At 46.2% G+C, this 23,414-nt stretch overlaps 1 long non-coding RNA gene across 3 annotated transcripts in view; it reads right to left on the bottom strand.

Annotated features, from left to right (window-relative positions):
* Window positions 1–23,414, bottom strand: part of LOC125360447 — a 119,928-nt gene that overhangs the window by 40,974 nt on the left and 55,540 nt on the right. Inside the window, exons 2-3 of one of the 3 annotated variants that reach the window (XR_007212744.1) lie at window positions 17,900–18,237; window positions 6,089–6,664 (exon numbers count right to left, since the gene is read on the bottom strand). This is a non-coding gene — a long non-coding RNA (uncharacterized LOC125360447). Of the gene's footprint in view, window positions 1–6,088; window positions 6,665–17,369; window positions 17,724–17,899; window positions 18,238–23,414 lie in introns of those variants that run through there. The other 2 variants (XR_007212745.1, XR_007212746.1) reach the window with 2 other exon arrangements.

A 23,414-nucleotide genomic window follows, 5' to 3' on the forward strand; every position in this document is an offset into this window, starting at 1 on the left:
GGCTGCCTGGAGGCATCTGCAGACTTTAGACTCCAGAGTCCAGAAGAGACTTGCTTGGAAGAGATGGGGCACTGCCAGCTATGGGAAACTGGAGCCTGTCCTGTAGTGTCACTTAAGAAAAGATTGTGTAGCCCGGCACTGGTGTTTCGTGCCTGTAATCCTAGCTACTCAGGAAGCTGAGATCTAAGGATTGCGGTTCAAAGCCAGGCAGTAAAGTCTGTGAGGTTCTTACCTCCAATTAAGCACCCAGAAACTGGAAGTGGCTCTGTGGCTCAAGATAGGGTGCTAGCCTTGAGCAAAAAAGCTCAGGGACAGCGCCCAGGCCCTGAGTTCAAGCCCCATGACCACCACCAACCACAAAAAGGTGAGAGTTGGTGTACTGGCCTGTAATCCCACCTACATGGGAAGCAGAGGTACCAGGATTGTAATCTGACACTGGATCTAGCACAAGGGCACAACCCTACCTGAAAAACAAGAGTCGGGGGTCTGGTTCAACTGGAAGATCACCTCCCTTACCAAGTGCCTGGCCTCAAGTTCAAATCCCACCACTACCATCACAAAATAAGACAGCCAAGTCCTTCAACAAGTGAACAGGTCCAATATCCTCTCTGGCCAAGGCAGTGACTGCCAGCTTGTTCACCTTTTCTAGCTGGCTGCTTCATTCCTTCCTGCCAACCCACCAAGCGGCGGTGGGTAAATAAAACATGGCACTCCTCCAGGCCCCCGTGTGCACTCAGGGGAGAAAGGTGCCTTCCCGTCGTCCCCAGAGGTCTCGCTGGGTCCGCTTCCTCCCCTCCCGACAGAGGAGGCTGAAGAACTTGCTTAGGATCCAGCGGGCCTCGGGTCCGGCCCTGTGTTTGCACCTTGGCATTGTCTAACACAGAGCCTGGACTCGGCCTCCTCTAAGCTGTGATTCACGGCCTTTGTCAAAGCTCTGGGGACGTCAAAGTCTGGCTGGAAACTGTGTTGACCATCCATACTTGAGGGAGAGGAACTTCCTGTGCAATTATTAGAAGTAATGCCGGGGCGGGAGGCGGGGAGGGTTGGGAATGGGAAACATGTCGCTTCCCAGCATAGGGGGTACTGGGGCCAAGGACATGGTGTGCTTTCTAAGCACAGTTCGGATCAAGGAAAGCGCAGTTCTGGGCCCTCCTTGCCCAGGACTGCTGGGGAGGCCCCCGGGGCCATGCACTGGCTCTTGCTCGGTGATGCTTACGTGGCTTCCGAGGACAGAGACGAGCCTCTGGCCAGAAGCCGATTTGGCAGGCTTCCCTAGAATGGAAGACGGAAAGACATTTTCCCTCGTAGGAAATCAGAAGGAAGAAAGGAGGCCTCAGTATTGCAGCAGGGGGGTAAAAAAAAAAACAACTCAGGGATCAAAAATCAAACTTGGCGCTGGGTGCTGGTGACTCACACCTGTAATCCTAGCTACTCAGGAGGCTGAGATCTGAGGATTGCAGTTCGAAACCAGTGCGGTCAGAAAAGTCCCCCGCAAGACTCCGATCTCACAGCTAACCACCCAAAAACCGCAAGTGGATCTGTGGCTCAACGCGGTAGCCCACTAGCCTGGAGCAAAAAAAAGACAGCTCAGGGACAGTGCCCAGACCCTGAGTTCAAGCCTCCATGACCAACAAGAAAACAAAGTAACAACCGAAGACTAACATTACAAAGAAAACAGCAGGGCTGCCAACTCAGGCCTGTGTGAGGCTCTTAAGGTCAGGTGATCAACTGCCGTTGTCTTCCTGGTGCAAGGACCGGAGCTCTAAGAGTGGCGTGGGAGGTGAGTGCTGGGTGGGCAGTCCTCGTGACTGTGAGGATTTGAAGGGATAAGGCCGCTGGAACCGTCGCCACCGCACCTGGGCGGCATCTTTGGATGGAATCATCCTTGCTCCTCACCTATCATCCTCTCCTCCCTACTGTTACCGAAATGGGAAGAAAGGAGAAGGAAAACTCTCAGTGTTATTCCCACGGTGGCAGACTCCACAGCCAAACTGCCTGGGCTTTTCATCTGGACTCTGCTACTAACCAGCTGTGCGACCTTTGGTCACTCACTACTGTTCGTCTGCTACCCACACTGTGATGAAATATTTGCAGGAATGAACGTCCAGGAGGAGAAACGGTGTTTGCGGCACGTGGTTTCAAAGGATTCTGTCCATGATGGAGTGGTCTGGGGAGGCAGACCGTCACGGTGGAAATGAAACGGAAGGCAAAAGAAGCTGCTTGTCTCAGGCAACCCAGAAGCAAGAAGGGAGAGGGGAGAGAAAAAAGAGAGACAGAGACTGAGACAGACTAACAGACAATCCAAAGCCACCCGGCTACGACTTAATTTCCAAGGAAGCTCCTACAGGTCTTATCGCATCCCAACACCCACTAAGTCATACATGCACCAATGGTGTAGCGCTCTGATGGAGGCAGAGCTCTCGGGACCCCGTCACCTCTCCCCACTCTGAGCCCTGCTGCCCCAGGAACCAAGCCCCCAACCACTAACCTTCAGGGGAACATTTCAGATCCAACCCATGACAATCACTCTGTGCCCCAATGCCCTCGCCATAAAATGCAGATGCTCAAGAGTCCAACCTCAGGGCACCCCTGTAAGAACACCGCAGGTAACTCCACCTCAATTCCAGGGGTTCGGCACGCTAGCTTTGATGACACAATAGAACAGTGCACCTGTATGTCTTGTCAAATATTTGACAACGTGTCCGCCAGCCATCTTTGAAGGGTAAGCAGCCCTTACACAGAGAAATGCTGTTATAAGAGGAATCTGCTAAAAATACTTGGACTCTTCAAAGTCCTGAGAGGAATCCTTGTTCAAGCAGGGCAAGAGGAAGCCATTACATGTTCAGTGAAGAGCTATTTTGATGTGTGGTTGTAGGCCCTATGCCTAATATGGTGAAAGGGACTTCACTACACAGATGCCTTGCTCCTTCACTCAAGATTCCCCTTGATAGGCATGCAAGTATACCCTAGAGCCAGGAGATCAACACGTAACATGGTGGTAAACTTCGCCAAGTGGTCACTGTTGGTGGGTAGAGAGATAAAGAGTCTGAAAGATGGCAGAATCTGCTCACTCTGAGTGAGACCCAGAGGAAGCAAGGCTGGATGTGTAAAAGGGAGCTGAGGGATGAGAGGGCCTCCCGGGAAGGAGCAAAGAGAGCAACACCGGAAGTTAGAAGAGGACCTTAGACCCAGAGCCTATGTTCCCAGCTGTTAGAATCCTACATGGACTTTCTACAGTCATCCTTACACATCTCCACAGACTAAGACGTTTAAAACAACACATATGTAATTACCTCAGAGTTCTGTGGGTCAGGACGTAGGTTGGCCTGGCTGAAGAATCTGCTCAGATGGCAAAGCTCAATGTCAGGTGTGGGCTGTCTGGACTCCTATAGGAAGGCATTGGGAAGGGTTCTCCGGGCTTTTTGTGTTGGTGAATTCAGTTGCCTGAGGCTACAGGATGGTTGTGCCTGTTTCTTGGTTGGCTGCTGACTGCTGGCCACCCTCTTTGCAGTCCATACATGCGGGTCCCTACATTGAACTGACCATTGCGTGTCTAAACCTCCTCGCCCCTAGGATCCCTTCTGACTCACTTCCTGGCATCTCCTGATCCCATCAGAGCTCTGTTTGTGAGGGTGTATGGGATTATGGACTCAATCGATTAATTTAAGATACTTTCCCAAGAACCAGCTGGTTAGTAACCTTAATGACATGTGCAGCCACTTTCGCCGTACAAAGCAATACAGTTACCTATGTAAGCATGACACTTAGGGATTAGGGGTTCTCAACAAGAAACAAGTACACATCGTTCAATAACTAAGAAGGTCAACTGACGGACAGTACAGTAGCAGGATGTTGGATTCTAAGGAATTATGGAGAAAGGCACTTAGAGAGGGCTTAGGGAATGGGAGAGTATCAGAAAAGGTTTAGCCACAAGAAAAAGTAAGATTCTCTCTCAGAACCTGGAGATGGTGAGGAATGAAGAAAAGGGTCTGAACTTGACTAGAAGCTAAGGAAAGACCAAGGGAAAGCCAGAGGTGGACAGAACTACAGGAGTCAGCCCCGTCTCTGCGAAGCACTATGGTCACTTGCTCCTCTCCTAGCAAGCAGATAGATCTTCCTTTCTAAGAAGGTTCCAGAAACAAGACGTACACCGTCATGGAAATTCTACCACACAAGTAGTGGAGCCAAGTGGGCCTCTATGTGCAGGTCTGCAAGATATCCTGACCGAGTGATTAATCGTGGTACATGGGTCTCCAATTACAGAAGGAAGGTGGGAGAAAAGGGAGAAGATGAAGAAGAAAGGGAAAGAGAAGATACTAACATTTGTGAGCCTATAAGAGCTTTTCCAAAACCAATGGTTAAATTTTCAAGGGTTTCAAACCTTTTATCGTCTCAAATCAGCAAGTGTGGGATTTCACTGCAAACACAGAAGAACTTTCAGTTCAAAGCTCTTCTCCCCTCCAAGTAAACTTAACTATATGCACGTGCTTGGGTTTATATACATTGTCAGATGATAATCCAGTTATTTCAAGAAGGGGCAAGATGATGTGCTTCAAATTGGCATCGGCTGCTCTCTCTGGTTTTTGCCATTCGTTGCATAACTTGGTGTGATTACAGGACTATTTAACATTTTCTGTTATCTCTCACACCATATTAAAAAATAATGCATGTAAAACAAGCCCCTCCCTGCTGACTCCCACATTTCCCAGGCTCTTCTGGGAGTTGGCTAGAGCCCGCTGGCTGCCTCCAGCTAGCACAGACGCAGGGGTTCTGACGTGACCGCCCTGCTGGGAACCGCAGGCCCAGGCCAGCCACGCCTCCTCAGGGGAGGGCTTTCCCGGCGGCAGACGGAGCCTTGGACCTCAGGGCCCATCTGCCGCAATCATCTTGAATCATGCTCAAGGAGTGCAGGGAGCACTGGCTTCTCTAGGGCCAGCCCTTCCTCCCTGTGTCAGATCCAGAGGAAGCCCGCAGGCTCCAGAAAGCAGCTCTCATGGTAGATCCTGGGGCACTGGCAATACTCGGGTTCTCCCTTAGGAGGCTGGCTGTAAACTCGGTCAGTCCCCTAGGAAGACACGCCTGTTGTCCTCCAACTTCCATTGCTGTTGCCACCTGTAGACATGATTGGTCCATCTGTAAGTCAGGTGCCCACCAGCTGGCATTTCCCCAGGACTCCCTTCCTGTGTGGTGGCTCAGCATAGTGAGCACACACAAGGTCACTGTAGGAGGCAACGATGTCGTAAAATGGTATCACGTGTAGTGATGAAGATGCTCACACATGTAATGGAGAGGTGGTAAACCTTGTACCAGGCTCTGGTCAATCTAGCCCGGCCCAGGAAGCTAATTATAACATCCTGCTGACATGTGTGTATGTGTGTGTGGTTTTATCTGACCTTTTACAGCAGTTTTTTCTTTCCACTTTGTCTGCCATTTGAACATTTTGCATCCTGTAACTTTGTCCTGTAATATGGTCAGTTTTAACCATCATTTTCACATATAAGCAGAAGGAATTCTTTACACAACTACCTGTTTTGTTGAGACAGAGCCTTGCAGTGTCACTGAAGCTAACCTTGAATTCACGATCTCCCCTTCCCAACCTCCAGAGTAATGGGGTCTATAGGTCTGTACTACCATATGCTTGGCCTACTTCTGATTTTTCATGGTCAAAGGACCAGTGTAGCCAGTACTTTAATAGATTCACAGGAAAGGTATCTGAGGCAGATCTACCTAGTGATACGTCATTAACTGACCTCCAGGGCACAGGAGGGTGAGCAGATCTGGTATTCCACGCACTCCTGGCACACACAGGAGCAGAGTGTGACCTGTACCTCAATCACATACAGAGCTGCTTCTGATTTGGGGAAGTGAGCGCCCCCTCCCTGAGACAAGGCTCTTCTCTGACAGGTGACAGGCTGGGGTGGCTGCCAATATACAATGAGGCAGTTGGCAGCCAGGTGCTATGAATTCATGTTAAAAAAAAAAATTGAGGAAGATGCAGCTGACTGTGTTAGTTGTACAGACAACACAAATCTGATCATCTCATGAACCAGAACTAAGAAGCTTGCTTCTTAGTGTGTCATGGACCTACCTGTCTGTTTCGCCATGGTTACTGCTCATCCATTCTCCAACACTCTTCAGGAAGGTCCTAGAGACATCTAGACAGAATGTGTGGAAATAGAGCAACATAGTACCCTGGGATCTTGATTCAAAAACCAAACAACTTCTGATAAAGACACCCGGATGTGAAGTCTGGTGGCGTTTCACCAATCCTCCATTCATGCTCCACCCTGAGTCTGTGCTCCTGCATCCATAAGCAGGTGGGGTGACGATGACCAGCTGCTCTCAGAAGGCCCTTCTCCGACGTTCTCCATGGTCCAGGAAGCTGCTGACTCAGGAAAGCAAGGCGCTGGTCTGCTGGTCCACACACGGACCTATACAGCAACTTCTCTGTACTTCAAATCCCTGGAGTGCTGATGAGGAAAGCCATGGGGTTTCCAGCCGGGACAGCTCCATTGTGCCTGTGGCTTGTGCAGCTTATTCAACTGTAAGCGCATGGAAGGGAAGGCTTCGCATGACTGTTTCTTTCTTCCCCAGCAGAATCCCGCAGTGGTGGTATGGGGAATTCAAGCAGTATTCCTTCTTCCAGAACAAAGCCCAACACGATCTACAAGAGGACAGCAAGGGACAGGTAAATCACAACCCAGCTGCATGGCGGCCTGTTAAACGTGGGGTGCAAATCTACCTTCGGCGGTACAGGGAGATGTCCACAGCACATTCTCTAGGGGATAAATTAATTACAGGACTGCAGGAACAGCCCCACACAGCCATGAGTACCTATTGGGGAGGGGGGGTATTTCTATGATGTTTTTAACAGTGCTAGGTCCTGGGATTTCTTAAATTTATCTTTTTCCCAATGATTTAACTCTTCCTAATAGTGTTTATGGCCACAGTTGGGGAAACTATGGCCTTCGGGGTAAATCTTTTTCTGTTTGGCCTGTGAGCTAAGGATGGATTTATTTTATTTAATTTTTATTGTCAAGGTGATGTACAGAGGGCATTTTGGTTACATGGATAAGGTAGTGAGTACATTTCTTGTGGAACATTGTTACCCACTTCTTTGTTTTTCTCCTACTTTCCCACCCCAGAATGGATTTTTGCATTTTAAAATAGTTGGGGGAAACTGTCTAAAGATGAATGGAACAGGATTCTTTGACACATACAGATCATGTGAAATTCAAATTCCACCGTGCAATTCATAGTGCTGATGGTGCAGAGCCGTGCATATTTGTTATGTGTCTAGCTAGAGTGATGGGCAGAACCTGGAACAGCCATACCCTGGCCCTTCTATAAGAAGCCAGTCCATTGCAAAGACTCAACAGAAAAAGAAATCCAATCTTAAAACCAAGTTGAGCTGTCATGTAGGATGCTCTCATTAGCGTTCACTTTTTTTTTTTTTATTGTTGCATAGGGAAACAGAAGCTCCAAATAGGAAGTTAAGGACACACTGCTGGAAATGTGTTGGTTTCTATTCATTTCTTGGAAAGTTTGTACCATCTGTGATCTCTCCCAAATAACCAGATGCTGACATGCCAAGAGCTTAAATACACACAGAGTCCAAGAGAAGAGTCCAGGGCAAAATGACTCTGAAAGAACACAGCACTCTAGAAACAGCTGAGTTGTATTTGTCAGTAGCTGTGCTGTCCAAGTTCCCATTTCTTGGTTGGTTCAATCCACCTACAATCATTTCATTTTCAAAAGAAACAGGGGTAAATAAGGTCATGGATATCACTGACCATCCTCAAAGCTCTCTGCTCATTACTGTGAAATGGGCTGAAATGGCCATCTTCTCTACCCACTGGGTTCAAGAGCCACACACGTGCCCTGCCCAGTCTGTGTTCTCTGTTCAATTCATTATCACCACTACCTAATGACCAGACATGGCCAAGCTGATTCACACAAGCCAGAGAACTTACCTGAAATAACTCACAATTTGACAGTGAGGCCAGATGTACAAAGAGGGGCATTTCAAAACCCTAACTTCCCTCCTCCAAATTAGTCAACTACTAGAATGATGAGAGTCTGAGAAAGTCACAGAACAAAGAACCTTCCCAGGCAAACTCCAATGAAGGAAAGATTGTTTCTGCACTCCTTAGAGGATTCTAGAAGTCAGTATTGGTTGAGAGCATCATAATATTAGCTAATCTCCTATTTAGAGAAGGGGATAAGCTCCCCCCCCAAAAAAAAAAGCTATGCTACATTGTGCCTTACTGTGCACCTGTTGGGTCAGGTGCTGACTGAATCTTTGGGGGTGGGGAATTACATGCAAAAAATCAGTATCTCACTTTGAGACACCGAGCTTGCTGTCTGGTGGTTCGCACCTGTCATCCTAGCTACTCAGGAGGCTGAAACCTGAGGATCAGTTAGAAGCCAGCCTGGGCAGGCAAATCAATAAAGCAGTAAGAAAGCATAAGCAGAGATGTGATTCAAGTGGTAGAGCACTAGCCACTCAAGCGGTAGAGCAAAAGGCTGATCAAGAGTGCAAAGTCCTGAGTTCAGGGCCTCAGTACTGGCACAAACTAAAAGAAAAAAAGGAAAACTAGGGTTTCCAAAAAGACAGGGGCCACAAGCCCCTGCGTCTCCATTCGTCATTAGAGAAGCCATAATAGCAACTGGAGGTCCTGAACCTATCTTCACTTACCTCCCCATTCCCGAAAAGATTGGGAAGACTGGGGCTGGGAATACGATTGAGCAGTAGAGTGTTTGCCTTGCATGCTTGAAGCCCTGGGTTCGATTCCTCAGCACCACGTAAACAGAAAAGACCAGAAGTGATGCTGTGGCTCAAGTGGTAGAGTGCTAGCCTTGAGCAAAAGGAAGTCAAGGACAGTGTTCAGGCCCTGAGTTCAAGCCCCGGGACTGGCAAAAAAAAAAAAAATTGGGAAGATTTCTATTAAGGGGTATTCATTTGTATGACTAACACTTGATACTAAGAGTTATTTACACTGCTCTGGACTAAATGAATGAATGAACCAGACTCCTTACACAGAAATGAAGAAACTGGTTTCCTACCCCAAGGAAAGGACCCCAGCTCCATGTGCACCTGTAACTAGGTATGGAGTCTAACTATCCACCCGCCAAATACAATCCCGAGTTAGTACTCACATCATCCTTATAAGGAAACTACTATGATCACCTCCACTTCCCAAAAGAGAAGGCTGAAACAGACAAAGAAAATGAAGGTGGACTGGGTCCCTGGACCAGTGAGCATACATAGCAGGCCAACGAACCAGGCCTCTGGGAAACTAGAGCTTGTTTTCTGCCTCAGAAGTGAGAGCAAGTCAGTGGGGTGCAGGGTGGAGGAGCCACACAAGACTCCTCTCAGTCCAGAGCAGATATCGATAATGGTACCTCATAAATCCACAGGTGTAAGCCAAGTCCTTCCACTCACAGGGCTTGCGGAGAAGTAGTCATGTGTCTTTCTAACGGTCAGAGATGCCCACCCCCACCCCACTGGCTGATGAGCAAGGACAGCCATCTTTGGTCCTGAAGTTGAGAGCCATCAAAGCCGCTCAGAGCTTGGCTCCTGTGTAGAAATAAAAGGTGAACAGGAACCAGATTGACCTTTGGATGAAGGTTCACCATCGAAGTCCCAGGTCTTAATGACAGATTAAGTCTGTAAAATTTTAATTTGGCAACGAAGCAGCTGTCTGCCACAATGCTAATCAGTGGGCTGCAAGTCTTGGGAGACGTCTAGTGTGTGTAGTCTTAGCATGAACTGAAAAGTGGGATCAAATGTGGCCACCATTTGCAGATAAAAGAGTCCTGGAGCTTTGACAGGCAGAAATAAATTGGAGAAGTATCTTTCTAAAATGGTTCTCCAATGGCCAGGAGACAACTGTCATATTCAGTAAAAGTAGGCTTCCTTAAAGCCAGGTGCAAATGGCTCACGCTGGTAATACTAGCTACTCAAAAAGTTGACATCTGAGGATTGTGGTTCAAAGCCAGCCTGGGTGGTAAAGTCTGTGAGATGTTCACTTATTTCCAATTCACCACCAAAAAGCAATAAGTACAGTGTCATTCAAATGGTAGAGCGTCAGCCTTGGTTAAAAAAACAACAACAACAACAAAAAGTACAAGTGTAGTACCCAGGCCCTGAATGCAAGCCCCAGTACTGGCATATACAAAAAAAAGAGGCTTCTCTAAGCTCCAGCCATGAAAGTGGGAATATGAGAGGGAGGCTATAGTTCGAGGTAAATGCCAGTCACACAGAGCTATGCTAAGCCAGTCCAAGAAAGCCTCTAAAATGGAATGCTGAAAAGCAGTTGCAAAGGGCTGTAGTTGCTAGTCTAGCTCAGCAGAAGGACAAGTTCTCCTTTTGTGTTCCTGTCACTGTACTCAACACTTAGCAGAAAGATTCCTGCTGCTCCAGCTTAGAATACAATTTTTATCTATCGGCTTTCCAAAAATCACGCCCTATTGTACTATGCTTCATATTGTAATCCATTTCCTAGGTCAGAATCTCATCGATGACGATGTTAGAAAGATCAGGTACCAAAATACCCAGCAGGAAGCATGCATTTTTCCCCCCTGGAAAATAATTTTATTGTCGGGTCCTACACGTGTGATTTTCATCAGGTTTGTTCTTGTTTTTTAAATCTTATGTATTCAAGGGGAGAACGCAGCTATAAAATTCAAGACATATCTTACAAAATTAAGAAAAATGAGAGGAAGAACAGGGCTGGGAGGCCTGGGGAAGATATCAATCCAGATGTACTGTATTCATGAACAGTCTTGTTGAATCTCTTTGTACAACAACTTAAAGGTAATAAAAATATAATTAGCTAGCACCAGTGGCTCATACCTGTGATTCCAGCTACTCATGAGGGTGATAAGAGAATCATTGTTTGAAGCCCACCTGGGCAGTTAAATCCATTAAATCCATGAAACTCTTATCTCCAATTAACCACCAAAAAAGGTGGAAGTGGAGGTGTGGCTCAAGGGGTAGTCCAGCCCTGAGTAAAGAAAGCTCAGGGACAGCACCCAGGTACTAAGTCCAAGCCTAGAACCAGCACTATCTATCTATCTATCTATCTATCTATCTATCTGTCTATCTATCTATCCATCTATCCATCTATCAAATTAAAATCTGAAAATATGCATTGTACTCATGAAATGACATGTTGATGTGAAACTTTTGTACAACTATTTAAATATAATTAAAAAGAAATTGAAGATGTAATATAAATATATATACATATACAGAACTTTTGTCTGATTTTCTGTAATTTACAGAGATTTACTTTTTTCCCCCTACGCTTCAGATGGCTGCACAAAGGGGGTTACAACTTAGTATGTCCACGTATGTGTCCAGTGCTTCTTGACCGGCATCTCATCTTCCATCATTCTCCCTCACCCCATCGGCCCCTCTCCCCCAGAACAATTTCACATTTCCCACTTCGTTTATCACGTATGTACAATGAATGTTCCGACAAGTTTAACAAGATAAACAAGCTTGAATGGGGGAATCTAGTGGGAGGGAGCTAGCATTCCCTCTTAGGCACCGTATGGCTAATCCCTTTCGTTATCTCCAGCACTGAAGATGGGGATTATACAACATAATTATTTTGTCCACTTATCTTTATGTTTGCATCGCTCATATTCACATACAGATTTATAAGGATTGACACAACCTGCTTTTTAATGGATCTACTAAATGTTAGGAGATTCTTCAAACTGTCAAAAGTCTCATGTAGTGCTGTTATTTTTGAAAAATCAATTTTGAGAAAGAACAGCGTTCTGGTGAAAGGTCCATTTAATGACATCAGTATGTCTTCAATGTCTTCAGACAAAAATGGCTTGCAGTTCAATTAATGTTTCCCCTTTGGGTACAACTGAATTGGGAGGACCTAAAATAAGACTGGCAAATAATTTCTTCTATGATCAAACCTGTGTGTTATGCCAGACAAATAGAATAAGGCATTTATGCTGTAAATGTTTTAAAAGATAGACATACTTTGTGATGATGTACTTTTTTATTGTTAAAACAATTCATAACCGGGGTTGGGGATATGGCCTAGTGGCAAGAGTGCTTGCCTTGCATACATGAGGCCCTGGGTTCAATTCCCCAGCACCACATATGCAGAAAATGGCCAGAAGTGGCGCTGTGGCTCAAGTGGCAGAGTGCTAGCCTTGAGCAAGAATAAGCCAGGGACAGTGCTCAGGCCCTGAGTCCAAGCCCCAGGACTGGTCAAAAAAAAAAAAGTGTAAAAATAAAAATTTATAACCAAAACATTTCTTAATTTATCTTGGCATTTCTTTAGCCATACTTATGGGAAACTTATTATATTTGATGAAAGATAGATTTTCCTCCCTTCAAACGTGTTTCTACTAATGAATTAGGCAGGTATCTAATACTTCATATGCCTTCGAGCTGTAAAACTTAATATTTGTACACTTCATAGTTTGCTTATTACATAAAATGGTAATGAGCATTAATGCTGACTCAGTGATATGCTTATAACGTCTGGAAACATATGGTCACACTTTTGTGGGAGAAATACTTTGCTCGTGTTCTCTTCTTTGTGAAAACTCACTGAAGAGCTTAAACATCTAAGTGAACCTGAAGTGCAAAGTTCACGTGAGGTATGGCCTTAGCTTCGAGTTCCCAGCTAGGACTGGCTGCAGACTTTAGACCCTGGGCACAGTGAGTCCTACAACTGCAGAGAGTGAATGAGAGGAGCAATGTCACAACGCGCAAGCTCGTGCCCGCCAAACGCGGGCTTGATGAAGACATGCGCAGATTCTCTATTTGCTTATCACTACCACTGTAGCCACGGCTAAGAGATCCATTGGTGGAGACAGCAAGCAAGACTGAGCAAATCAGAAGGCACAAACAAAACGAACACTTAGGAGCTACAAGAACATAGTTATGAAGAAAGTGGTGAAAAGAAGTCTAGAGAATAAACCTTCAAAGGAGTAAGGAACGGGCAAGAGAAAGTGGCAGCTAACTCAAAGAACACCCAGAACCTGTGGGGTATACCTTTTCTTAATATGTCTAATTCAATGATAAACTGGAATAAATTCACCTAGCAGCAGAAGGCTAACATTGGTTAACATGTGCAATGGCTAAAGGCACACAGCAGGCTTGCATTATTTACTTCTGTCCTCATTCCCCTCTTCTCAGTGTAGTGTCTGCTTTAAACACCAAACTTGTCCACAAAACAAATCCATCTAAAAGACATTTTACAATAACTACACAGGTCTCTTGACCATCAAAATTTCTTGGGAAGGCTAGGCACTGGTGATTCATTCCTATAATCTACTCAAGAGGCTACTCAAGAGGCTAGCATCTGAGGATTGTGGCTTGAATCCAGCCCTGGCAGGAAAGTCTGTATGACTCTTATCTCCAATTAACCACCAACAAGTCAGAAAGTAGAGCTGTGGCTCAAGTGGTAGAGCACTAACCTTGAGCAAAAAAGATCAGGGATAGACCTTAGGCCCTGAGTTTATTACGCCCCATGACTAGTACGCACGCACACACGCACAAATTTCTTGGTAGGAACTACACTAGTTCTCTTATTAATTAGATTGAGATCATAAACACTACTAAGCCATTGCTTTTGTTTTGTTTTTTTGTTTTTTGTTTTTGTTGCCAGTCCTGGAGCTTGAACTCAGGGCCTGAGCACTGTCCCTGGCTTCTTTTTGCTCAAGGCTAGCACTCAGCCACTTGAGCCACACCGCCACTTCTGGCTTTTTCTCTATATGTGGTGCTGAGGAATCGAACCCAGGGCTTCATGTATATGAGACGAGCACTTTACCACTAGGCCATATTCTCAGCCCCTGAACCATTGCTTTTTAATGGAGCAAAGGTGACGACTGTAACTTGCAAATGTCTCACTTAAACTCTTCCAGGGGGACTGAATCGATACAAGATTAGAAATGAAATTCTCCTTACAGTTTTCAAAGGTGAACAATTGGCCAATTGTGTAGATAAAGAGGCGCTGGCTTTGAACGAAGGCAACAACTTTCTTTGTGTCTACTTCTAATCCATGAAAAGATTGCTCAGATGTGGAAAAATGGCTAACGGGGTAACCAGAAGTAAGAGTCCCCTGAGCAAAACCCTGTGCATGGAAGACAGCAGAAAAGGGGCTGAGCATAGAGGCCTCTGCACACATCATCCCGGTGTGGAAGCCCGCTCGCACCCTCAGCCCACAAGGTGAGCATTTTTCCGTCCCATTCTAACGCCTGCCCTTTGTTTGACAAAATATCAGAGAGTAAAAGCCCCCCCCCCACCGTGTCTCACAACTTCCACTCACATTTCCTAGAAATAGCTGTTCACAGGACAAACATTCCCTTTTCAGAACTTCGCCTAAGTGTAGAGAAATACGTTTAAGGACTATCTATTGTTCTATCTTGTCTAAAACATTAAAATAATATGGGTCTGTTCTGCCTGAGCTACAATAGTTTGTCTTTCTCAGTACAGTGTATTTCTGATGGTTGCCAGCTCATAGTAGGCCCTATGAGGCTCTTGTTATATTGTATATTGATTTTCAATTTTCATTTTGAAATCTCGCATTTATGAAATACAAGAGAATTCCTATATAGCCTTCTGATTTCTCAAACACTGATATCTTATGTTATCATAGCAGTTATCAAATTGAGTTGGGAAAAGAACGTCAGTAAAATACTACTGCGAATCAAGAAACCTCATTCGAATTTTACCAGTAACATCCAAGCAAATGGAACATGCTATATATATATATTTAGCTGCCGTGTGCTGTAGTCCCTTTTAATGTGACATCATCACTCCTCTGGCATTCATCGTCTCCTGACTAATCACTCACTAATTTGACCCCTCCGTTCAGATAATTAATTTCTAGCAAGACTATCACAGAAGCCTGTTGACACCAGGCCTACAAAATGAAAATGGGCCACAAAGACAAAGCTCAGAGCATGTGGCAATGTCAAAATCCAGGACATAAACCACAATGTGAAGGGCATCCTAACAGCCAAATGCCAGAAAACTTCATGAATTATGGCCCGTAATAAGAACCCATGAGTCCAGAGCTAAGTAAATAATTTTTTTTCAAATTTTTATTATCAAACTGATGTACAGAGAGGTTACAGTTTCATACGTTAGGCATTGGATACATTTCTTGTACTGTTTGTTACCTTGTCCCTCATGCCCCCCAGTAAATAATTTTTTAATGGAAAAGAAAACGTATCCTTTACAGTAGAACTCAAACTCATAAACGTGGAAGTCATGATGGAAAAAGAAACTCACTGTTTTGGCAAACACCTGCGCAATAACTGTGTGGGACACAAATTCTCGATGGGTATTAAAATTAGTTCAGGGAAAGTATAATGACAAGGAAGATATTTATGTACTTCTAAAGTACCCCCCAACAAGATACCTACAAAGAGGAAACTAGAAACTTGACAGTACCGAAGCCCGGCAGTCGCCAGCTTAGTCATGGGATGGAGTGGGAAGAAAGTCCCACGGGCGTTCTGATCTGGCGCGCTGAGGAGGACATGTCTCATGGCTATCTTTGAGGCTCCATGGTATCCTCATCGTAGAATGAACACCAATTGTCCACAGACTCCTAGAAGGACTGCAGAGTCCAGAGGCCGCACACACTCGAAACACAGACGGGGCCCACCAAGCCTTCCTTTGCCAAAGTTTGTCTAATCTACCATCTCCACCCCACCTAACAGTGGAGGAGAATACCCAGGTCCTTCCCACACATCACAGCCTGCCAGAAGGCTTAGCACATGAACACGATAGCCAGACAGAACAGTCAGGACCTGCTCAGGTATAGTGGATCCAGGCAGAGGCAGAAGAACTCTGTATACACCTGAACACGGAGCAACTTCCTGAGGGTTTAACAAGGATAGAGCTGCAGGCACCAATAGGTGAAAGTACAACAAGGAGCAGTCAGGCTTCTAACGTATCCATCTGATGCGATTTCTAAGGGCGGCTATTTGGAAAAGACCAAAGGGTTTGAATTGTCGGAAACCCCACCTGGCTTTATTTGCAACCTCCAACCATAGATCTTTAAAAGTTAAAGCAAAACTGAGAAAGATCAAGAGCTAGACAGAAGCCAAGCATCATTAGGTCACGCCTGTAATCCTAGCCACTCAGGAGGCTGAGATCTGATGAGGGTGATTCAAAGCCAAGCTTACACAGGAAAGTCCATGAGATGCTCATTTCCAATCAACCACTCAAAAGCTAGAAGGGGAGCCGCAGATCAAATGGTAGAACATCAGCCTGGACCAAAAAAAGCTGAGGGGCTGATAGCAGGCCCTGAGTTCAAGCCCCAGGAAAAGAACCTGTGTGTGCCCCCACCCCTCCCAAAATGTTAAAACAATACAAATGTAGTGGAGTTCCCAATTAAATGTGTAAAGGATAATTATCAAATCTTTGTATTTTCAAACTGGCTTTATGCCTGAAAAGTGAATTCAATACAGGCGTTTAGATGGGGAGTGGGGATGCTATAGTCTGAATTATCTGAATATTCTGTGTTATACTCTTTTTTTTTTAATTTTTTTTTTTTTTTTTTTTTTTTTTTTTTTTTGGCCAGTCCTGGGGCTTGGACTCAGGGCCTGAGCACTGTCCCTGGCTTCTCCTTTGCTCAAGGCTAGCACTCTGCCACTTGAGCCACAGCACCACTTCTGGCCATTTTTCTGTATATGTGGTGCTGGGGAATCGAACCCAGGGCCTCATGTATACGAGGCAAGCACTCTAGCCACTAGGCCATATCCCCAGCCCCTGTGTTATACTCTTAACCAGAGGTGATGGGCCGTGACCAAGTGAAGCATTCATGAATAAAATATACTCCCGGAGTGTTCTCTGGCTCCTTTTGCTATAGGAGGAACTGGGAAAAAAAACAGCTGGGTGTGAATCACAAACTGAGCTTTTACACAACATTTACAACTACCTGTACCCTGTACCGCTGCTCTTGGACGTGTAGCCTCCAGCACTGTCAGAAATAAATTTCTGTTACTGGTGGTATCCAAATGGAGTAAAGAAAGAGACCGAACAAGAAAGGAGAGTTGGTTTTGTTCCCCGGGGCAAATGCTTTGTGCTCTGAGTAGCAGAAAGTAAGCCGCCGTGTGAATGGGGGGGTGAATTGCCGGGTCACAGGAAGCTGTCTGTCAGCCTGCTGGGGGGCCCTCTGTGTGGAGGAAACCCCCCAAGAGGCACCCAGCCCACAGTGTTCTCCCCAGCGCGGCTTCACTTCCCCTGTCAGCACTGCCCGGATCTATTCTCACAAGATTCTTTCCATCTGACATGGCCACACACTCCTGCAGATGCAGGAGCCCGGCATACCCGGGACAGCTAGTTGATCATGGTGGAAAACCCACAGCCTCACCTCTGTGCACAGCTGGCTGTGGAAACAGGGCAGCCCCTAGAGCAGGATGGGCTGCAGATGGGAAAGCAGACTTCCTGGCAAAGGGCCCTAGGAGATGGGGCGGGGGGGGGGGGGGGGAGATACACATAGGTGACAGCACCCTGGGTCTCCAAGTACTGAGTTGAGATGTGGCTCAGAGCTCAAATGAACAAAGGAAGGGAGGGCAGGAACTACAGGCGTGCAGCCGGGGTGCTGATGAGGGCTTGTTAAGGAAGAGGACGCACACTGGCTGTCTTAATAGAATTTCAGGAAGGAATAAACCCATGTGGAAGAGTCTAAGGGGGGTCGGGGGACATAGAAGCAGGAAGCCGATGTTTCCTGATGGGATTCTCAGAGCTAAGAAGGGGACGCCATGGGGCGGGGGGGGGGGGTGGGGGGTGGGGGGGGAGGGTAGCCCCGCAGAGGGCATCTGAGGTCTCAAAAACGCAGCGGGTGTGCCTGTGGCACAAACAGGCCAACAGGTGAGAAATACCTACTGTAGCCACTGAAACGATGCCGCCGGAGCAGAACTACACGGAGGGGGTGACACCGTCAGCTCGGGGCTGTTAGCAGGAGCACACGTCCAGTCTTCCTGTGCACAACAGAAGCATCCACCCTGAGACTGCTGTTCATGATGGCCATAGTCACTGGTCACAGACTGGCCGCTGTCCCCTTTATATTTGCACGCACAGGGACATGCCCCAAAATATCCTGATGCAACTCCTTAGGCACAGAACCCAAGCAGGGGTGTTAGAGATGGCCCGGAGCAGAGCAGGCAGGCAGGCTGCGCCCTTGTTCATCTTTAACCCAGCAGGCCCTGCTTCACATTGATCAAGCTCAGGTTCACAATCTGCAAAAAAAAAAAAAAAAAAAGTGGCTTCATTAACAGGAGCTTCTCGCTGGATGTCTTAATTAAAGTGCTCAGGAAAAGGATGTACGTAACTAGAATGTAGTTAACAAGGGCCAAGCCACCTGGCCAAAGGAGGAACCCTTCGAAGAAATTATAATAATTCTCTTATGAATTCACAGAAAGGAAGCAAAGTATGATGGAAAAGATGCTTTTCTCACAGTAGACAGGGATCTGACCACTTGGATGAGCCTGAAGCCAGGCCACAGATCCTGTCTGACCAGAACCACAGTACTGGCTGGTTCCTGAACCAAACAGTGAAGTTGAGAATACAACTGAGAAGGCTACCCGGTGGAGGGGAGGGGGTCCCATCAAGGCCATTGCTCTTGGTGGGCATGCTCAGGCTACAGGAATGACGACTTCCTGGAACGTGGACAGGCTCAGCCTGGCATGGTTTGCAGAGCTGGTGAAGATGAAAGTGTTCTGCACAAATCAAAGCCCAGCATGAGAAGAACACAGAAAGTTCCTGAAAGGGCTATACAGCCAAAGCAGGAAAACCGAGCAACGAAGTCAAGCCCAAGAGGCTAATAATCCAAAAAAAGTTTTTAATTATTTTTTTTTAAAACTCTAGAGACCACAAGGACATAAACAAAGAAGTACAAGAGAATAGACTGATCTCCCATGCAAAAAAAACCTGCAAATAGCATGTTCGCGCAACCCACCAAGAAGAATCTCCACTCTTCAATCTGGGCTGTTCACAGTCATGTCCCTCTACAGAGGACAATACGGAGAGGGATTAACTAAGCAAACAAACAAATACACAAAGCGTATGTTAACACTGAAGAAAGACTTAATTCTTCTCAGACAGGATATCACATTTAAAACCATTATTGACAAATCATATTGGCACGATGTCATTACCATGGCACCTTACCTCTGTGTTTCTTCCCCAAACTTGAAATTGCAATCCAGTGATGAGAATTAAAAGCTTTCAGACATAAGCTGGGTGCTGGGTGCTCACACCTATAACCCTCCCTACTTAGTTGGATGAGATGAGGGAATTGTGGTTTGAAGCCAGCCAGGAAAGGAAGCGCATGAGACTTATCTCCAATTAACTCCCAAAAAGCCGGAAGCAGAGCTGTGGCTCAAGGGGCAGAACACTAGCCTTGAGCACAAATGCTCAGGGACATCACCCAGGCCCTGAGTTCAAGACAGGTACACACATACACACACACACACACACACACACACACACACATTCAGGTAAATCATCATAAGAGACACTGAATAGAAGGCCAGGCAATACTTGTGCAAACTAAGTCACAAAAAAAAAAAAAAACAAGGAATAAGTAACAAACCATCTCAGCCCAGAAGATCCTAAAGTGACAAGATAAGTAAGTGTCCAGTGGGATTCCAGAACAGCGTGGGGAACCAAGAACAGAGGGCACTGGAGGAATGTTATAAAAGGCGAAGGCTTTAGTCAATAATAGTTTATGAGTATTGGTTTATTAAGAGTAACAAATGTATCATACTAATGGTAATAATAGACAAAAGGGACCAGGAAGGGTGTCTCAAGCCTGTAATTGTAGCCACTTGGGAGATGTAGAACAGATGATCACAGCTCAAAGCTGGCTTGGGCAAACAAGCTGGTGAGACTCCAACTCAACCAATGTCAACCAACTGTCATCCCCAGTGTCACAGGGGAGCATGGGAGCAATTCCACTGCCCCACATCAGTGCGGGAGGCAGGACTCACACCTGTAACCCTAGCCACTCAGGAGGCTGAGAACTGAGGACTGCAGTTCAAAGCCAGCTTGGACAGGAAAGCCATGAGACTCTTTACCTCCAATGAACGAACCAAAACAAGCCAGAAGTGAAGCTGTGACTCAAGTAGTAGAGCACTAAGCCTTGAGCCAAAAGCTCAGAAACAGTGCCCTGGCCTTGAGTTCAAGCCCCAAGACTAGCACCAAAAAAAGAAAAAAGATGCAGAAAGGAACTGCCTACCAAGAGCAAACCCCCAGTGCTGATGAACATAACTAATAACAGACCAATCTTGGGTTGCAGGGAGTATGGGAAATTCAGATCTATCTTTACAATTCTAGGTAAATGTAAATCTCTTTTGAAAATAAAGTGTGTTTTGGGAAAATATGGGAAGTGTTTTGTGCCGCTGTGCACATGAAGGAGTGTACGTGGGAAGGGTTCCTGTCAAATCTGACACGTGGGGACATCCCCTTCAGCCTTGTCTCCCCAGGGGACACCCCTGGGCCTGCCACCATTAAACCCTAACACTCCACCAGTGTGGAAAGTGCACAGGGCACGAGTGAATGGTGAGTCAGAGGGGGACAGATGCTACCCCAGGCTGGGCTTTCACGTACAGAGAAGGAAGATCAGGTCCCAAGGCCTGAAGCCAATGGCCAGTGTGGGCTTCAGCTCTGCCCCCATTGCCAGGGCCTCTGATGCCTTAAAGAGTCGCAGGCCATGATGTCACCCTTGTCCTAAGAAAAACCCATTTTGCAGAGAAGGAAAAGAGGCTCAGAACAACCATAAGCCTTCACCCAGATACAAGGCAGACAAGTAGTAGAGGAATAGAAGGCAAAGGGTGAGGGGAATGATGGTAAAGGTGGAACAGGATAGAGGTGGCCAAGTGAGCGACACTTAAACTGAGCCAATGGTCCTCTTATTGGCGCCTTAACTTAAAAAATAATTTGAAATTGTGCAAAAATCCAGAGCACCAATGGCTCAACTTGATGACAATCCTATACAGTCCATGGGAAGATCTTCTTTCTCTTTTCTCTTTCTCTCTCTCTCTCTAGCTCTTTTGCTCAAGATTCGTCTCTACCACTTGAGCCACAGCTCCATTTCTGGCTTTTCTCTGATTAGCTGGAGAGGAGTCTCATGGACTCTCCTGTCTGGGCTGGATTCAAACCACAATCCTCAGATCTCAGCCTCCTGAGTAGCTAGGGTTACAGACATGATCCACTAACCACCCAACCTTCCTTTCTTCTCCTGAGTGTAGTTGCTAACTACTCCATGTCCCTGCAGGCTGTTCAGAGCAAATGAGAGAGTACACTGGAAGCTTGGAGTCCCTGAGTAACTCACTCTGGCTAGTATCATGTCTACCATCCCTGCTGGTAGTACCAGGGGCCCGATCTTCCCCGTCATCATGATGACCACTCGTACCAGTCCAGCTGACACTATTCTGCCACAAGGACAGTAGCTCATTTGTGGTACCCAGTACTCATCTGTGTCTCCCAGTGTGATGTTTATGTGTCACCTTGACGGCGCCCCCAGATGAGCAGACAGCTTCTTGGTAGTGAGATGTGAAAGGGAATCGCTAGACCCAGGAACGCAGGTCACCCTCCCTAATTTTGGTCATCACGTGGTCCTTTGAGGATTAGGATAATAGGTGACTAGAAAACAGTGAAAGTTGGGACGGGAGGAATTTGATATTGTCCGGCCACTTGAGCTGGGCAATCTTCTTCTGAACTTGGTCTTCTTGTTATTCAGCTTCAGACTTGAATTGTAATTAGCTATGCCAGTGCCCCTCCAGCTCTCTGACCTTCCAGCTACACCACCAGCTTCCCTGGTCTCCAGATGGAGACAGAAAATCAGACTTCACAGCCTCTGAAACTGTAGGAGCCAAAGCCATAGAAGTCGGAAGCTTCCCCATATAGATATAGCTATGGAAAGATATATATATTATTATAGATACATTTATATAGCTAGAGATAGATACAGGTATGCTTCCATCTTCATCTTCCATTGTGTGTGCTGCTCCGTGGACAGAGGTGACCAGTATATTTTAAAGTCTTTGAGGATGGAGATCATTTAACCATTCAGCAGCAGGCTTACAGCAGGAAGACAGAAAAAGTGGGAAGGCAGGGAAATGCTATGTTCCACCCATCAACAGGGAGAAGAACACACTGAAAGCCAGGGAGACCTGAAGCCGGCTCTTGAGTGACTAGCATAAGCCACTGGCAGTCATCTCCATTTTCACTTTGCACATCAATGTCAGTGTCCAGAAAAAAAATCAAGTACATCAAGAAAACTGCCTCCATACATGTCCCCTTAGAACCTGGCACAATACCAGCAAAAGTACACTGAGACTATTCCTAGAAATTATGGCTCAACCAGAGAGCAGAGCTGGTGTTAGGGAAACTGGCTGTAAAAGAAAACAAAGCTTATGAGGGAGACTCTGAGCACTGAAGATTCACAGCCTGACCTTGGCCCTAATGATAACTGTAATAATGTATAACCATCAAGCTGTGATGTCTGTTCCTCTGGGTGGCCAGCTGTTGGATAAGCTGGACTAAGGCCCAGAAACACTTATTTTTCTCTGCAGAGAATCTGACCACTGCTCCCTCCTCTCAAAGCCCTCGGGAGCATGGCTGAGGAAGCTCCCCGAGTGTAAGTGTCATTGTGCACAGTTGGGGACAGATTCTATCAAAAGAAATAACATTAGGCTCATTTTCTCCAGGCTTACCAAACCCGTCCTCTGCATAAATATATGTATGTGTGTGTGAATATACATATATACATATATATATGCCTTCATGTTTTGACACTAATTGAACTGTCTTTACTGCTAAAAATAAACTCGAGGTCTAATATAATACATCCAAAAACCTCAACATGAAACCACAAGAAATAGTAGTACAGAGGCGGGCCAACAAGATACGATTTGCAAAGACGTCTTTTTCTTACTACTGTCAACAGTGAAGAAATACAGGAAGCTACCTTTACCTGTACCTGTACAGGAAGCAACCTGTACCCTGTGGCTAAAGACCAGAGCTGCTGGAGTCCACAGACAGGAAGGCAGAGCCCTCTGATGCCCTCTTACCAGTGCCAAACAAGGCCCATGTGTGAATAACAGGCTGGGATTCAAAAGAAGCAACCAGGGCAAGTGAGGTCAGGAAAGAGCCCAAAAGGCCAAGAGGAAGGTCAAAAGAAAAGACTCGGCTGCCACAGAATCGCTGAGATTTGTTTCTTTATGAAACACAGAGGTTCTAGAGACTCAAAAGTTCAAGATTTAGGCAACGGCACCTGGTTGGTGTGTTGGCAGCCTCAGGGAAGGATAAATGGGTCCCTGTGGAGGAGAGAAAAGGGGGCCAAACGCCCCTAGTGTCCACTTTTTTAAAAAAAAGCAAACCGTTCATGAGGGCTCTGCCCAGATGAACCAAA

This window comes from Perognathus longimembris, chromosome 12 (assembly GCF_023159225.1).
Source record: "Perognathus longimembris pacificus isolate PPM17 chromosome 12, ASM2315922v1, whole genome shotgun sequence".
In the NCBI taxonomy this organism is placed as follows: Eukaryota; Metazoa; Chordata; class Mammalia; order Rodentia; family Heteromyidae; genus Perognathus; species Perognathus longimembris.